We start from the raw sequence: 15731 nt of genomic DNA on the forward strand, positions 1-15731 counted from the left end.
CAGACCCTTATAATCACGTCCCTGAGCATGAGAGGCATGTTCTTCAGAGTATGGTGGGGTGAGTGCTCTCTTTGTGCAGAGAGGGTAGCAATAACCATAGGCGAACTTCATGTCTTTCATCACTGGATCATTTTCCAAAATGAACCAAGTGCAAAGTGATCCAGAAAAGCTGGGAAATAAGCTGAGCTGTGGGTTAGACCATGGCCAGGGGTGGGCAAGTGTTTAGTGTTCTGGTAAGTGGAGAAATCCTCTAGCTGAGACAAAGCTGTTGACCAGTCTTCTCCACCCAGAGGTGGTGGGGACAGGCTTGCCGGCACAGGTAGGTAGCACACACTCCTTGCTTAGTGCATCTTCCCCTGCCGTGGACAAACAAGAGGGCATTGGCTTTCCTGGCAATTGAGAGAAGTTGGGTCACAAATCATATTTTTATGACTTTTCAGGCATGTCTCAACACCCAGCAAGTAGGAGAACGAATGCCATGATCCAGACATATCAAAGCCCCAAAGGTGTATTAATTGTAATATCCAATTAGCTGAGAGTTAGCCAAGAGGGATCAAGATCCTGAGTTACCTGGGCAACTGCCCCTTCTCTCAGGATGTACAGACGTGCTGACTGCAAGGCACATGTTCTAAGCTGCCTACCCGGGTCTGGCCCGCAGTCTTGTTAGAGAGCTGGCTATCACTGCCAACAGGATGCTGCATCCAGGGAAAACAAGATTGATGACTCTTACAATCACCTGGTGTGTTCTGACTTAGCTCACCGAAGGGGCTCTGTGTGACATTGGCCTCTTGATTGAAATCTTGTTTGCCGGGCAGATTCACCTTTATGGGACCTGAAGCTTATACTATTTCAAGGAGTCTCCTTAAGAAAAAGAACACAAAATAGGGTGCAGAAGTTTCTGATAAAAGTAAACATACACCTACTTGTAACCTAGCAATTTCACTCCCAGGTATACCCAAGTGAAGGTTAGCATATGTCTATAAAAAAGACTAATACAAGAATATCCATAGCAGCTTTATTTGTAATAGCCCCAAACTGGAAACAACCCTAATGCCCATCAACAGGCGAATGCATCAACAAATGAGCTATATCATACGATGGAGTACGACTCAGCTGCAAAAAAGAATAACTGCTGGTACATGGAATAACACAGATGAATTTTGCATTCATTATGCTAAGCAAAAGAAGCCAGACAAGTGATTCCGTTTATACAATGTTTTGGAATAGGCAAAATTAATCCATGGCACTATTAGGATGGATAAATTTTTTTTAAAAAATCTAGAACTCTGATGGGAAGGCAAAATGGAACAATCACTTTGGAAAACTTTGACAATTTCTTATAAAGTTAAAAATTCCTTCCCACACAACCCGGCAACCTCGCTCCTTGATATTTACCCAAGTGAAATGAAACCTCTGTTCACACAAAATCCTGTACATGAATGTTTTATTTGTAACAGCCAAAACCTGAAAACAACCCAAATGTCCCTCAGAATGGGTAAGCAAACTGTGATATGCTAATATAATGGAAGATAATCAGCAATAAAGAAGGAACCGATTACTGATACACACCACAAAGTGGGTGAAGTTTACATGCTCTATGTTAATGAAAGATACCACATCCAAAAGGTTATATGCATACTCTATGATTCCATTGGTATGATGTTCTAGATAAAACAAAATGGCTGCTAGAAGCTGAAGGTGCAGGAGTGGATGGCCACGAAGGCCATGGGGGAAACTTTGGGGGGATGGAAATGTCCTATATCCTGATTGTAATGGTGGTTACAGCACACTGTTCACTTACCAAGACTCACAGAATTGTGGCCTTGCCTTTCTGGATGTTTCTACTTCAGCAGAAACTGTATGTGTTATAGAAACCATGAAGGAAACAGCTTGGGGAGAAAAATCAATGAATTAGACACAGGGAAATACCCACCATGAGACTTAGCCACCATGAGCATCCCCGTAAAACTTGCTACCATCTCTTAAAATCACACACTCTTAGGGCTGGCAATAGTAAGTAGCAATGTCCTTTTCTCTCTAGAAATTCTACTCACAACTTGGCAGCCTGGACATCTGCTTCTTCGATTATGGATATCACCCCTCTTGGCTGAGAGACATGACTCTAAGGGAGATAATTCCTCTTATTAGTCAGGTTTGACTAAGTTGAGATATGAAATAGTCCCAAACATTCAGTGGCTCAACACTATAGAAGTTAGCTGGAGCTCAGTCACGTGGCTGCTCCAAACCAGAAGGGATGATGTAAAATGAAGTCTAGGCGTGTGCCAGGAGAAAGGATTTTGGTGGGCAGCTAGGCGTCTCTTTCACTCTCGGAAACTAACCAAAATAGAAAATGATAGCTTCAACCGCTTTGCTTATAAAGGATTTGGCTTTAATCTGGGCAGCTATTCACATCTCTACTATTTTTATCAGTGCTTTTGATAGAAAGATAAAGGATGAGGCAAAGACGACGAAAAACTGTAAGAGAAAGTTCAATAATGAAAGATTTTATAGTTATTGGCTTGAATGACACTGATAATTTGTGGTCTAATGATGATATATCTTTCTTTGTTTTCTGTGATCATAGATTATTGATAGAGGGTGAAAAATTATTGGTAACACTTTTTTTTTTTTCTGAGGAAGATTTGCCCTGAGCTAACATCTGTGCCAGTCTTCCCCTATTTTGTCTGTAGGTCACCACCACAGTGTGCCTGACAAGGGGTATAGGTCTGCTCCTGGGATCCAAACCCGTGAACCCAGGCTGCCAAAGCAGAGTGCTGTGAACTTTAACCACGACACCATGGGGCTGGCCCCAAAGCTAAATTTTTATTTGACACAATACTTAATGGGCAAATCAAGAACTATTAGGTGGAGCTGGTTTTGAGTTGATCTGAACTTAGATAGCAGAAGAGGATGAAATCTTCCAGACAGTAAGATGCTAATCTGTGAGATTCTTCTAGACTTTGCATATGGTTTTAAAATGTCAAATGCATTTCCGTGTGAGCGAGAGGGAGGCAATGGCACTGGGGAAAAGTACTCCAAAGGAGTGATGTAGATCTAAATACTCAGGCGTAATTTTGAACAATTCTAATGACAACTAGAGACAACATGGAGTAAACAACGTATAGTTGCAACAAAAGACCCACAAAATGTAGCCCCTCATTAGCAGGAGCAGTGGGAGCAATACACAGAGTATTATCTTATCTTTGCGCTGAAACATGGAAATCCATGGCTGGGGTCCTGGGAAGTGCTGGCTGCCCATCACCGAGAAAGACATAATGCCACCTGGGATGGCACAGTTCTGGACAAGTAGGTAAGCAAGGAGAGAAGAATATAGCTCTGGGAAGGGAAACTACAACAAAAGAAAGTAGAACTTTTTAGTCTTCAGGAGAAAGTGCTCAATCAATGTTTATTAAATAAATACATATATGAATCAAATCCTACAGGGTATAGAACATAGAATTATTCACTACATACTGGAAGGAGGGATTAAAGAGATAAATTTAGCACAGTCACAAAAGATGAAGAAGTACTTTACACAATAGTAAACCTAAGGAACCTATTTCCTTATGAAAAATTAGTAGGACTGAGAGTGTAGAAATAAATTCATGGAGAATATATCACTAATGGTTATGAAAGGAAGCAAGGGAAGCTTGAGGATTATTTTTTGAGACGGCTGTTAAAAGATAATGTAAGCTGGGGAAAGTTCTCCAAACTATGACTTTCTACATTGTCCCTCGATGTCACCGTCAGAAAGAGAATGATGGGATGAGCCGTGTGTTCACTATGCTTGTTCCTTTATAACCACAAGCATTTAAAGTAAAGCCAGACGTGAAAACAGGCAGTTGTCTCTCTTTAGCATTCCTGGGTTGAGACTGCCTGCTCAGAGATGCCGAGGAGTGCTCTGTGATTGATGACCACCCATCTAAAAAGACATCTGTGATAATGGAGGGGTGGGGCCGCTCAAGAATTGTCTCTGTGCCCATCTGTGTCACAAGACAGTCCAGGAACAATCTGGATGAAGCTTCTCCAGCCTGGGGGGCGGGGGGTGGTGGTGGTGGTGGTGATTAATTAATGTTCAGCAGATTGAGAGTAAGTGCACTAGTTATTTTTGGTTGCTCTGTCTTCTTGGAGCAGAGGGCTGCTAAGTGGGGAAGGAAGCAGGAGGTGGAGAAAAGAGAGGAGCAAAAAGCACTGGAGCCCCCTCTCCAGTACTCCAAGCTTTTGTGCCAGAGTGCTAGCCCCTTGGGGCAAAGTGTTGCCATTTCTCACAAGCAGAAAAATGCACTTGAGCCCCTGGGGGGAACACACACCTCGATGTTGGAGGATCACAGCCGGATGAGGGAAAGCCGGGGTGAGACTGTGAGAATAAGGGAATGGAGCTGGCCTATCTGCAGAGCTCTGGTGACATCCTTTGAAATCTGGTTTCCGTTCTGAGATTCCCTCTTTGATCTGAGTCGAAAAGTCTGGTCCCCACAATGCCCAAACCCCCTGTGCTGGGATATTGTGCCATTTATCCGGTTCCTCTTTTGGGCACCTTGTCTCAGACAAAGGTGTCGGCAATGACGACCAGCAGGCTGACCCCTGGGCCTTCCTGGCCATGTCGCTTGGACATAAGCATCACTTGGCTGCTATATCGTGTGGACAGATGTGCTTTTCCTCTTCCTGCTCTCAGGCTTATTTCTGTGTTCTCCGCCTTTCTCTCTGTGCACCTCTGTCTCCTGTTCCCTCTCTCCCCTTCTGCCTGCCCTCTCGCTATTGCTCGTTCACGCAGGCCATTTTTCAGTCTACAAAATGTAGCAACACATTTATTACCCCTGGGTAACTCCACAGACAATCAAGAAAATGCATTTCAGCATTATGAAGTGTCAGGAACAATGAATGTATAGCAAAATAAATTACTCTATAAATGAAGGAAAACATTTCACTAATGCGGAATCTAGGAATATCTGAAGGTAACAATTTACTTGAATTAACAACGATTTGGGGAAAAAAAACAAACCCATGAGTCAAAACCTGATATTTATAAAGGGTTTCAGACTTGAGGAGGGCAGTTACTCAGCCAGCGGGTTTGTTACGAGGGAGGGGACTGCCATCACTGGAGGCCTGCTCATCCTCTATGTCAGATAGCCTTCCGTCACCCCAGCCTGGGTTGATGCGCTCTGAATTCTCATGGCCCAGGTGCATAACTTTACCTTGCACTTAGCACATTGTTTTGGATTGCCATTTCATGCACGTGCACCTCTGGCTAGATTGCAAGCATCTTGAGGAGTAGGTAGGACCTCAGCTGATGGAGCTCTGGCATCCTGGGTACCTGGCACAGAGTCTCCAACATGGTGGTTTGATAAATGAATGAATGAATAATTGATACCGACTCTAGAATCTTAATTGAGCTCTGCAAGATGACAGAGTACAAAATCAAGTGTGTGGCTTCATGCCTCCTTGTGATCTGAGACGCAGGCCAGGCCAAGTGGTCTGCGAGATCAACTATCCATCATGGATTGCCTTTAGATGGCCTCTAGGCTATCTTCACATAGGATGGGTCTCAGCAGCAACCTTTTACCATGAGTTCATGCACCATCAGTGTGACATGGGTCACCTTCAAGTCTTTGCTTGCATCTCACCTTCTCCATGAGTCCCGCTCTGAGCACCCTGTTTACGGTTGCACCTGCCCCATGCACACCAGGACTTCTAATTCCTCTTACTCAGCTATTTTCTTCCGTAGCTCCTACCACCTTTGAACAGATTATATAATTTATTTATTCATTCTGTTTATTGTTGGTCTTTCCCACTAGAATGTAAGCCCCACTTTGTGCCTGGCATATAGGAGGCATTCAATAAATCTGTGCTGAATGTGGCACTGGCCGGGAGATACAAATTATAGCCTACACCAATGGGTTTTGTCATTGTCCTTTGGAAAACAGAGTTCCACTGAGATATTTCTGGCTGAGAGAAGCTGAAAGGGAGGCTAAATGGGCAGGTCCAGGGATCCTCCCTTCACATAACCACTCTCTCTGTTTTATTCATTGAAGTTTTTGAGAATATTTCTGTTGAGAATGGAGCTGTCCTGCTTTTAAGAAAACCTGTTGGACTCAACTCTTTCCCTCTCCAGGAGGAAACTGAGAGCTGAAATTTTTTCCTCTGCTTGCTCCGTGCTGAGCAGGGGGAGGATCCACGCTGTCTACCAGCCCAAGCGGCCATCTCCATTTCCCCCCAGGTGGACAGACTATGCTGAACCTGTCAGAATTCCAACACCAGCAAGAAAGAGGCCAGTCTTCTGGGGAGCCGCCTTGGAAAAGTTGGGGTGCTGGATGCATAAACCAACACCTTCCTTCCCCTGGGTGAAGCTGGAAGTGATATATATGTACAATGGAATACTACTCAGCCTTAAAAAAGAAGGAAATTCTGCAATATGTGACAACATGGATGAAACTTGAGGACATTATGCTAAGTGAAATAAGCCAGGCACAGAAAGACAGATATTGTATGATTCCACTTAAACGAAGTATCTAAAATAGTCAAACTCGTAGAATCAAAGAGTGGAATGCTGATTGCTGGGGTCAGGGGGAGGAAGAAATAGGGAGTCATTAATCAAAGGATATACAGGTTCAATTAAGCAAGATGAATAAGTTCTAGAGATCAGCTGTACAACATTGAACCTGTAGTTCGCAAGACAGTATTGTATACTTAAAAATTTGTTAAGGGGGGGCCGGCCTGGTGGTCCAGCGGTTAAGTTCCCACATTCCGCTTCTTGGCAGCTGGGGTTCGCCAGTTCGGATCCCGGATGAGGACATGGCACCACCTGGCAAAAGCCATGCTGTGGTAGGAATTCCATGTATAAAGCAGAGGAACATGGGCATGGATGTTAGCTCAGGGCCAGTCTTCCTCAGCAAAAAGAGGAGGATTGGCAGTAGTTAGCTCAGGGCTAATCTTCCTCAAAAAAAAAAAAATTTGTCAAGGGGGTAGATCTCATGTTAAGTGCTCCCATTACAATAAAATAAATTTTTTTTAAAGGAAATGTTTGAAATCTACTGATTTATAGCAAAAAGTACATTTTTCTGTATTTAAAGAAAAATGCACCATGGAGGACCTTTATTACCTATATCCTGAAATTTATGTAAAAGGAGAATGAGTTCTTATATATTGCTTACCAATGTCTACCACAGTTTTTCTAAGCTTTTCTCCTCAAATGTGTGGGTCCATGAACCAGCGACACAGCATCACTGGGAGCTTGTTAGACGTGCAGAATCTCAGGCCCCGCTCCAGAGCGCCTGAGTCAAAATCTGCATTTTAACAAGATCCCCAGGTGATTCTAAGCCACCTGTAAGGACTGCATCTTCAACGCTGTAATTAAGTCTTACTCTTCTTAGAGTGCTGTGAAGGTAGCGGGCAGCAGACGTCGCTTGTGCTGCCTTTCTTCAGGTAGAGTTAGTAATGCGTAGGCCTGCTGACGAAGGTGGGTTGATAAAGCAGGTACAGAAGGGGGAAGCAGGTATGTGGACCCCCCACAGCTGAGATAATTAGACTTGAACAGCTGACTGAGTGCCCAGGACTGGATTATTTGGCTAAAGATCAGAGAGCGCAAATAATCGAAATACACTATATTCCCTGAACTCCATTTCAGCCAATATTTCCAACCTCTTCCTGTAATAAATCTTCTACCATTGCTGTTAGCAAGAGGCAAAATGAATGGAATTAAGTTTTGGCTCCTTTCTCTACTCCCTTGCCAAGCAGAATTACTAACAAGGGATGACACATCTCAAAAACAGGCAACAGAAAAAAAGAAGAGGAGAAAAAGAGACAGAGGAGCGGAGGGTCTGTATACTTCAAAAACGTGATAGCCCAGGGGTCAGCCCAGTGGCGCAGTGGTTATGTCCACACGTTTTGCTTCAGCGCCCCGGAGTTCACTGGTTCAGATCCTGGGTGTGGACCTACGCACAGCTTGACAAGCCATGCTGTGTCAGGCGTCCCACATATAAAGTAGAGGAAGATGGGCACGGATTTAGCTCAGGGCCAGTCTTCCTCAGCAAAAAGAGGATTGGCAGCAGACGTTAGCTCAGGGCTAATCTTCCTCAAAAAAAAAAAAAAAAAAACAAAAACATGATAGCTGAGCTACAGCCTCTGAAAAAGGAAAGGTTGACTGCACCTTAATTTGAAAGTGCACACACCCCCCCGAAAGTTAAATGTTGTTAATTACACTTGGAAAAAGAAGTTTGGTAAGGCAGCCTAGCTTTTACCCACAGTGTATTTTTAAGCTGTATGCAATCAAACAGAAAGACACTTTAATATTTCTTGAGCAATTGCAAGAGATCCCATAAATACTTTGCTGCTTCCTCTTATCGTCTCTGTAACTGAGGGTTGTGGATCTTGAAGAATGATTTGGCATCTTCCTATAGGATTCTGATCATATCATTTGGTAGCACTGTAGGAGGGCTCTTACGTGGTTTAGCTTTGAAACTACCCATTAAGAGATGAATAAAAAGTCAACAACATTATCCACATCATTAGCTTACGTAATAAAAAGTGATTAAATACAGCTAGCTTTCAAATGCATATAAAATAGATCTAGCTCAAAGTATAAATTTTTATAACACTTATGTTTTGCTTGGATTGAATTACCTTAAATAACAGAAAATCACCATCCTACCTCAGATAACAATCAATACTGAAGTCATTATTGGATTATGAAAATTTTGCCAAAATGGTTGGACAATCCTGTAATTTTCATTGCTAGTACTGTTACCCATCTCTTTGGATAACTCCCCCCGCCCCCAAAACTGACCAATTATATCTTCAGCAAACAGGAATTAGAACATGAGTTTTTAGGCTGCCGGAGGTGGGAGTGGGGTATGTGAGAAAGGGAAAGATAAACTTATTATTTAACAAATACGTTCGTTTTTTTTTTTTTTAAGATTGGCCCTGCAGATAACATCTGTTGCCAATTTTTTAATTTATTTTTCTTCTCCTCCCCAAAGCCCCCCAGTACATCATTGTATATTGTAGTTGTAGGTCCTTCTGGCTCTCCTATGTGCGATGCAGCCTCAGAATGGCTTGATGAGTGGTGCTAGGTCCGTGCCCAGGATCCAAAATGGTGAAACCCTGGGCTGCCAAAGCAGAGTACGTGAACTTAACCACACAGCCATGGGGCCAGGCCCCAGGAATACATATTTTTTTTGTATGACCCAAAGATTTGGTGAGTCAGATGTGGATGTTTTCCCTCCCTGATTTTAGGGACTACCAAAAATTATGGGGAATTCCCAACTTGTTTCCACATTCCTGGTCCTCTCTGGATGGAGGTTCTGGAGAGGGAGGACCCAGGGGACTACAGGTTTGGAAAGTACACCTCTGGAACACCCTCTGGGTGGCTGAGTCGTGCCTTATTACTGAGCTACTTGGAAAGCCACCAAGTCTCAGTTTCCTAAACCTCATCAGGAACTGGTTTTAACATTGACAAACCATGTGCAACAACAGTCAACACTGATCACACCTCCTCATTCAAAGGTGGTGTCCATGTTTAGGTTCTGTAATTTAATTTACTTATGGTACATTTTCACCATGGAATTATATCAAGTTTTCACAATCAGCATTTTTCAGTCTTTATCCTTACTGACCTCCTAGCAGCATCCAAACCGTCCATCTCTGCTGATCATCCCTTTCTCTTAGAAACACTCTCTTTCCTTGGTTACCATGACATGGGATTATCCTGGTGCTCCTTCTGTTTCTCTGACCAAACTCATCTCTCTCTTTCTCCTTTAGTGGCTCATTCTCCTCAATCTGATTGTTCTTCAAGTTCACTATGGTCATCAGACTCATAGTCCTAGAGTGGTTCTGTTTATTTCTTGCTGTATTCTCTCCCTAATCAATCTTACTCCTCAGTGACTTCAGTGACTGTCGATATGATAATGACTCCTAAGTTATCTTCAGCTCAGAATGCTCTACTGGGCGGCAGTCTTGTATAGATAATTTTCTTCTCAATAGCTCTGCTCGGATTTTGACAAACACCATTTCTTCACAATGGATTCCTCTTCTATTCCATTTAAAGGCACCACAATTCAATAAAAGCCAGAAAACAAGGCATTTTCCTTGACACCTGTGTCTTCCTCACCATCCATATTCGATCATCACCAAGTAATAATTTTATCTCTGAAATCTAACTACTCTATCACCATCCTAGTCCAAGTTCTTATCTCCCACCAGGATTATTTTGATTGAACCCTCTTCAAATGATTCTCCACACTGTAGCTAGAGTGATCTTTTAAAAATGAAAATCTAATCACAACTCTCCCTGTTTATTGGCTTCATATTGTTCTTAGGTTAAGGACCAAGCATCCTCAGCCCCGCCTACAAGGTTTATATAAACTCATCTCTGATGACTCAGCCTCTCATGTTTCCTCCTGAGTTACCTCTGGGCTTTACCACATTGGCCTTATATTTCAGTTCTTCATGTGTTCCAGCCTCCTTCTTTCCTCAGGCTTTTTTCCAAATAGTTTTTCTTCCTAGAACTGTTCTCTCCCTTGCTGTCTTCCTATAACATCTCTCAAGATTTTATCTTGGACTTGATCTCTTCCCTTTTTACTTTCTCACTCAGAGTATTTATCCACTCCTAGGGTCCCAGTAATCATTTCCGTGCAGACAATACCTACATATACCTCTTTTTAAGTTGGAAATGAAATTTTTAAGATGGATATTTATACCTGTGTGTTTTATAGATGTCTTCAAAATGTCCCAAACTCATCTTCCCCCCAAATATGCTCCTCCTCATGTCCTCTATATCCTGGTAATTGTATCATGTCTTAAAGCCACTCACTTTTAAAAATAACATATTTATTGTTATATAATTCACATATAAAATTTGTATTTTAAAGTGTGCAATTCAGTGGGTTTTGCTATATTCACAGAGGTGTGCAATCATCACCGCTATCTAATTTCAGAACAATTTTATCATTCCAGAAAGAAACCTCAAACCCATTAACAGTCATTGCCCACTCCTCCCTCCCTCCAGCCCCCGAAATCATTAATCTACTATCTGTCTCTATGGATTTGCCTATTCTAGACACTTCAAACACATAGAATCTCCAATATGTAGCCTTTTGTGTCTGGTTTCTTTCATTCAGCGTGTTTTCAAGGTTCATCCATGTCGTAGCATGAATTAGTGACTTACTCCTTTTTACAGCTGATTAATATTCCATTATATGGATATACCACATTTCTTTACTCATTCACCAGTTGGATATTTGAGTTGTTTCTACTTGGGGCTATTATGAATGATGCTACTGTAAACATTCCTCTACAAGTTTTTGTGTGGACATATTTTTTAACTCTCTTGAGCATATTCCTAGGAGTGGAATTACTGGTCTTTCAAAACTTCTCCTCCTTTCCCTGTTTCTCCTTATTTTAGCTCTGCCTGCATCAAATTAACGAGTCAAATTAAAGCTCTAATTCTGTCATTCGAGTGGTCAAGAATCCCTCAGTGACTTCCCAATGCCACTGAATGAATTAAGTCAAACTCCTTGTAAGGACATTAGGGGCCCTCCATAGTACGGTCCTTGCCTAATATTTTGGTCTGAACTCTAACTACTCTAGTGTAAAAGTTGACTTATTTGTAAAGTCTTCCCTGGACAACCCCAACCACACCCCAAATTAAAGCCAGAAGAACTTCCCTGATCCTTTCCTAGTGCTTCCATAAGCACATCCATTTGTCCTAGAGTGTAAGTCCTAGAACAGTGTGCAAGTCCTAGTACAGTGTATATAGTAGGTACTTGATATATATGTATTGAATGAATGACAAAATGTATGAATGAATAAGTATTTGTTTTCATATCTCTTTCCCATGTGTTCACTGAATTCATTCAACACCACTTACGAGGCAGTAAACCTCCTGAGGGAAAGGGCTGTATCTCAGACACCTTTGAGTCCTCAGCTGGTAACACAGTATTTGGCATATACTAAGTTTTCAAAAAAAAAAAATGTTGAATGACTGAATCAATCAATCAATCAGAACCAAACTGTTCTCTTTCTTAGTCTTTTTTTTTTTTTTAAGGATTGGCACCTGGGCTAACAACTGTTGCCAATCTTTTTTTTTTTTTTTCCTGCTTTATTTCCCAAACCCTGCCCCCCCCCCCCGCCCCCACCAGTGCATAGTTGTATATCTTAGTTGCAGGTCCTTCTAGTTGTGGGATGTGGGACGCCACCTCAACGTGGCCTGACGAGCGGTGCCATGTCCGTGCCCAGGATCCGAACCTTGGGCCGCCAAAGCGGAGCACGTGAACTTAACTACTCGGCCACGGAGCCGGCCCCTTCCTTAGTCTTTGGACATGCTTTAAACTTCTTTACCGCCTTGTCCTTGAGAACACAATTCCTTCTGCCTGGAATGCCATCTCTCTCTCTTAAGAGACCCATGTCAAATAACACTTCCTCTATTATACTTTTTTTTTCTCCCTTAGTCCAGCAAGAAATCATCTCACTTACACTCTTTTGCACTTTACAAGTAACTCTCTCATGGAAAAGCCTATCCTGCCTTTCCTCATGGATGACACCCTCATAAGTGTTACCCACACCTCCCTCAACTAGTCCTTCCCTCAATTATAAGTTACACGAGGAGGGAATACATATTATTCCTGGCAGAATGCTTTACATTTAAGTATATACTTAAGGACTGAATCAGAAAATACTTTATTGATTTTTAATTGATTGGTTGAATTGAAGAGGATACAGTAGGACTCCTGCTTTTCTCCACCTTCAGTTTTCCCATTTCAGTATATGATACTATTAAACCAAAACTTGGGAATAACCTTTAATTCTTCTCTTTTCTTTACCCACACATCCAACCTACCAGCAAGTTCCAGTGATTCTAACTCCAAAGTAGATCCTGAATCCCTCCATTTTTATTTATTACCTGGGCTACCACCCTTATCCAAGCTGCCATCATCTCTTACCTCAACTACTGCAACAACTTGGCAACCGGTCTCTTTACTTTCACTGGTGTATCTCTACAAGACTAAATTTGTATTTTAATATTACTAAATTTATGCATGTAAAAACAGACAGAATTATGGCTTCCTACTGCACTTAGATTAAATTCAAACTCTTACGTGTGGCTGGACCCCATCCTCCTGAGGTTCCCATCTCCTCCCATTCTCCTCATTGCTCTCCACCTGCCAATGTCACTGGCCTGGAGTACAGGTGGATTGTATTTTACTTCCCATTCTGCTAAAAACTGTGTAATTTTGGACAAGCCTCTTTACTTCTGGGACTCAATCACTTATCTCTAAAATGAAGGGAGTAGACTAAATGGTTGTAAATGGTCCCTTTAATTTAATTACCTTTAGAGTTCCTGAGTCACTTGTCTCCACAGCCAGGATTGGTTATTAGTAGGAATCATTTTCAAAACTGCTAGACAACAACAACAAAATATATGTCAGTAATGCTACACTGTAATAATTTATTATGCTCCAACAAATACATCTTCTGAGACCAGAAAGATGAAAGTGAGTGCTTCATAAAGTATATAAGTGGCTTATTTATTCTGCTTTCTTTTTAATAAATAATGATTTTAGACGGTCCCTAAAGTGACTGCTGCTAGGTCATACATGCCACGTGGATTTATTTTCTTGGCATATTACTTTACCAGAAAAGTTTATAGTTTTTCCTTTTATTAAACATCTTTTTCATTGGGAAGGAGGTGTATTAGTTTTCTATTACTGTTGTAACAAATTACCACAAGCCTGGTGGCTTAAAAAAATACAAATTTATTATCTTACAGTTCTAGTGGTCAGAAGTCCACAACGGGTCTCACTGGGCTCAAATCAAGGTGTTAGCAGGGCTGGTTCCTTTTGGATGCTCTGGGGGATGACCTGTTTCCTTGCCTTGTCGGGTTTCTAGAAGCTGACTGCATTCCTCGGCTTGTGGCCCCCTTCCATGTTCAAAGTCCACAGTAGGGGTACTATTTCTGACTCTGCGTCATCTGACAGCAACTCCTCCACCTGCCTCTTCCACTTTTAAAGGCCTCTTAAGATTCCAACGGGCCCACTCGAATAATCTACTTATTTTAAGTCAGCCGGTTGGCAACCTTCATTCCATCTGAAACAATAAGTCCGCCTTGCCATGCAACATATTCACAGATTCTGGGATTAGGATGCGGGCATCTTGGCAGGACCATTATTCTGCCTACTATGGGGAGGGGGAAAGATTTTCATCAATGCCTCTTGTAGTTGTTGTGAGTTTTTTTCTCATCCCCATCTCTTCCCCCAAAGACAAATGACATGAATTTTGGAGGCTGGAATGCATAACAAAAATGACCAAGTTCAACACTCTTCTTTTAGAAATGTGTAAAATGAAGCCCAGAGAGGTAACACAACTTGCCCTGTGAGGTCTCTGGGACTGAAACCTACGTTTACTAACAACGTTCGACCCAATGTTCTTGCCAATATAGTAGCCATAATGGCTGCTACTATTCAATTCAGATCCACTACAATTCTATTTTTATGTTTGACATTCAAATCTTGGTTTCACACGTGTTGTAACTCATTATTTAAAGTAACGTTTATTTACTCATGCAAGTAGATAAAAAATCATTTTTTTTTGGTTGAATGAATGAATCAATCAAAACTGCATTATTCCCTGGTTCTTGGACATGCTCTGAAATGTACTATCTTTTAATACGTATTTGTAGAGCACCTGTCATGTCTATAACAACGGGCTAGGTAAGGAAGAGCATGTGAATAAATATAAAATGCTGCACCTTGATAATTCAGAACTCATGGTTTTTTGTGTGTGGGACACAAGACAGTAAGACTTTAAAGAATTACATCATAATTCAAGGCAATGTAGGATTAGTTGCTAAATGAAATGCTTCAATCAAATGTTGGTACCGAAGTTCAGCAAAGGAGAACAATATGGACTATTTAGAAGAGGTGGTTCGTGAGCTGATCTTTCTTCTTGGAAAGGATGCAGATAGGAAATGCAGAGGAGGAGGACAATGCTATGAGAGGAAATAGTATGAGCAAAGGCCTGGAAGTTAAAGCTAACATGTTGTTTGGGGAGACAGTAAGAAGACTATTGCGCCTAGAGAGAGAGATTCATAGAGGGAAATGATGGATGAGAAAGTTGGATGGAGAGCGTAGGACAGTTAGTGAACTCTGAATGCTGTAGTTTGAATTTATGAATACCAGAGTCAAGGAATGCTTGTTATTGTCAATTTTTGGAATGATTTTCAACTTTTCTCCAGAAAAAGCAAAATATCTTACTTTCATTGAGAAATTTCAGACTGACTCTTGGTTTTGACAAAATGATACAGACAACATACACAAACACATATAAAACTATATACAGTATGAAAAGTACATCAAAAATAAAACCATACACTATCTAGATATTGTTCTAAGTGCCTACAGAATTCAGAAATGAGGTGAGGGGACGATGGATACTGCATATTTTAGGGAAGCTCTTCTGAGATCGCTCAACCCGTGCCTTCTGAATTCATGGAATCGATAACTCTGAAGCCCTCCTTTGTACTGAATGTTGTACTCAAAAGAGGGGGATTGTTAGGGTCAGGAAAAATGATCTGGAGGTAGTAATGATTTGTGAATAAGAATATACCTGATGGAGAAGGTAGGAGAATAATTCCAATAAAAGGGAGCAGATATACCAAGGAAAAGCTTTAAGGTATGAAGAAATAAATTGCAGGGTGTCCTGAAGGCTATTAGAAGATGAATGTGAAAAGGTAGGCAGGAGGT

General features: G+C 41.6%; 1 long non-coding RNA gene across 1 annotated transcript in view; it reads right to left on the reverse strand.

Moving 5' to 3' along the window:
• Window positions 1-220: 220 nt before the first annotated feature.
• The window catches only part of LOC123285264 (uncharacterized), a 30972-nt gene continuing 15461 nt past the window's right edge, over window positions 221-15731 (reverse strand). The window contains exons 2-3 of the long non-coding RNA XR_011502810.1: window positions 13320-13389; window positions 221-356 (exon numbers count right to left, since the gene is read on the reverse strand). This is a non-coding gene — a long non-coding RNA (uncharacterized lncRNA). The remainder of the gene's footprint in view (window positions 357-13319; window positions 13390-15731) is intronic.

Source organism: Equus asinus, chromosome 4 (genome assembly GCF_041296235.1).
Source record: "Equus asinus isolate D_3611 breed Donkey chromosome 4, EquAss-T2T_v2, whole genome shotgun sequence".
NCBI classification, from domain to species: Eukaryota; Metazoa; Chordata; class Mammalia; order Perissodactyla; family Equidae; genus Equus; species Equus asinus.